Source organism: Saprolegnia parasitica, assembly GCF_000151545.1.
Source record: "Saprolegnia parasitica CBS 223.65 unplaced genomic scaffold supercont2.132, whole genome shotgun sequence".
Classification (NCBI taxonomy): Eukaryota; Oomycota; class Saprolegniomycetes; order Saprolegniales; family Saprolegniaceae; genus Saprolegnia; species Saprolegnia parasitica.
This window is the reverse complement of record NW_012156526.1, coordinates 112,151-114,830: the sequence shown is the minus strand read 5'-3', so window position 1 is coordinate 114,830 and position 2,680 is coordinate 112,151. Positions and strand designations below refer to the sequence as shown.

The 2,680-nt window shown below is 47.6% G+C and overlaps 2 non-coding genes across 2 annotated transcripts; both read left to right on the top strand.

The window, feature by feature from the left end:
• Positions 1-266: 266 nt before the first annotated feature.
• On the top strand, positions 267-380 carry SPRG_30260. The gene has a single exon (XR_001099868.1). It is a non-coding gene; the product is annotated as a 5S ribosomal RNA (ribosomal RNA).
• A 959-nt stretch (positions 381-1,339) lies between these two features.
• Positions 1,340-2,680, top strand: SPRG_30259 (the record flags this gene model as incomplete). Its single annotated transcript, XR_001099867.1, has 1 exon — positions 1,340-2,680. It is a non-coding gene; the product is annotated as a 28S ribosomal RNA (ribosomal RNA).

Genomic DNA, 2,680 nt, shown 5'->3' with positions numbered 1-2,680 from the left:
GTTATAAAAGTGAGTTACATAGTCCATAGTGTCGTATTTAGTGAGAAAACAGCAAAACACGGATCGGGAATCGATCTGTGCACGGATCAAAGTGCTCGAAATGGACTGCAGATAGCATATCTAGTCGTCTTATGCCTAGTCTAGCACAGAAATATAGTTTAGTCGCACTCTGCAAACGATAATTTGGCAGTTCACTTTTCGAACGGCCCTTATGCCTGTAAAAAAGTGAACTGCCAAATACGATGGAAAAGGCGGCCGTTCCAGAATCGGCCATATTAGCCTGACTAGACTGCATCCCGTCCGCTCTGCAAAGTTAACCAGGCTCAAGCGTGGGTAGTACTCAGGTGGGTGACCACTGGGGAAGTCCACGTGCTGATTCTTTTTGCACATCCATTTACACATCCTTGATTACGAAATTTTTTACCACATGGTGTCACACACAGGCTTGTTCGGGGATCGACTGGCCGGCGGCAATCGTCGCCGCGAGCTCGACGCATGCCAATATCTCCGCTTCTAGGCCTTCCCGCGCGACGCCACTTGGAGACAACACGTATAACATCAATACAAAACATATCCTAGCTTCATAGCGCGCGCGCCGACTCGGAATACCCGCAAATGTCGTACCAGCCTGTCTCAGGATGGCGGCACAGGCCTCGGCGAGCTCGACAAACCTCCATATCTTCACTACCAGGTCGTCCCACGTGACGCCACTTTCGGAGCACCTGTTTAACATCATTACAAAGCATATCCTAGCTCGGCTGCATGGGCGCCGATTCGGAAGACTCACAGACCCGTTTCGTTGAGTCAATCCCGTATGCAGCTCAGCATGCTCGATTGGTTGAAACTGCACTTGTAGAGATCGGATTGACGCCGGGTCGCGCTTGATTATCGCGTATGGCACTAGTACAAGCATGTGTGCGTCGTCACAATACGAAATTGCCGCCTACAGGCCAAATGCGACGCGATTTATCGGTCCCGGACATCAAAAAATCACTAATCGACGAATAAAAGCGTGTTCCGCCCCGAATCTTCGCAAGGTCGTTACATATATCGACGCAGCTCATTACCAGCAACATGAAGGTGGTCCCCGATGAAAAACGCTGTTTTCGGTTTTCCGCTTTTTGCTCGAGATATTGTATACCCCGGCTCTCGGCCCGCTCTGCATCTAGAAAGTACTTTTCACGGCGCATCTTTTTGGTCTCGACATCCGATCGCGTGAATCGGGCTAATTTTGACGCTACGACGCCATTTTGACGTCATGTATTTCTGCAAAGTTTCAAAGCTTAGCCAAATGAAGGTTAGGGCGCTCTCGTGCAGGGTCGTTCTTGCTCTAGGAAGTACTTTTCACGGCGCATCTTTTTGGTCTTGACACCCGATCGCTCAAATCGGACTCCTTCAGGCCCAAAATGACATATATAGGTTCTGAAAGGTCCGAAAACGGTATTTTGCCCATAACTCCTCCAAAAGTTAATATTTTCCAACTTCTGATAGCATTTTTGGATTCCCCGTGAAATTTTACATCTAGATGCATGACGATCTCGCATCCACGAGCAACTTGGTTTGGCGAACTAGACATCGGCCAACAAAGTGGCGACTCGATAATACGACGTAACTAGTCGACCATCCAGAAAGTGACTCCGCGAAGGCTTGAAACATGAAAAGATGCGCCTTAAAAAGTTATGCAGCCTGTGCAGTCGTGGCGCGCTCAAAGCTTTCTGGTTGCCGAGATACGAGCATTTCCGTTTTGGGCCATTTAGGGCCAACCGCTCGACAAACCTTCGATATCTGATGAACGATAAGGTTTCAGAGTCCGGGAACTAGTCAGTTGACTTCCCCTCGTCAATACAAGAATCGAGTGAAAAAAAAATTTTCCGTCGAGGAGTATCGAATTTCACCAAGTGCCCGCCCATACTGAAGCCAAGTCTAATCTGCGGGCGAGAATTCTTGGTGAATTTTTCCATCACTGTTTTACCTCGTACTTTGTGCCTGTAGCGTGTTTTGTAGTGTTTCTACCATTTGGGAACGTGTAGCTTTGTGCCTACCTTTATGGAGACCAAAGTGAAAATTCAAGTTGGTCAACTAAATGAAAAGACGATCCTGATAGGCGTAAAAAAATTTTTTTTTTTGCGTCTATAATTTCTTAGTCCTAGTAGGTGCTTGTGGCTCTGCCGCCGGCGCTGGACGGGTTAAGGAATAAAAATATGCCTGGGTTTCGGTAATCCAGGTAGAAAAGGGAACGATTTGTGATGTACTTTTACGCTTCGGTGTGACTGTTTAATTCATGATGAATTCGTGCTGCTCTGGTGTTTCTTGCGCGGTATCTCGGTACTGTTGCGGCTATATTCATCAGCACAAGGAAGGTTGGCATTGTAAACTGCCCGGGAGTTGCGCTAGCTTGCTGGTGTAATTTCTCGGGTGAGTTTCGCATTGCTAGCCTGGCAAAACAATTTCAGTAAAACGAATTTGTTGGCATCTCGGTTAGGCTGCAGTTGAAAGGCTGTAGCTCGAACCTTGATGCGAATTGGAAATCATTCTCGGGAAAATCAAAGCGGCTCCTCTCGGGGAGCTGCGGCGAAATTCTTTTCGTGCAATGAACTAGAACAGTAGAAGGACGGGTTGGGGCTTCCATTACCTCTTGGGATTCCTCGCTGCGGAAAGGTTTGAATTGCTGCAAATCGAA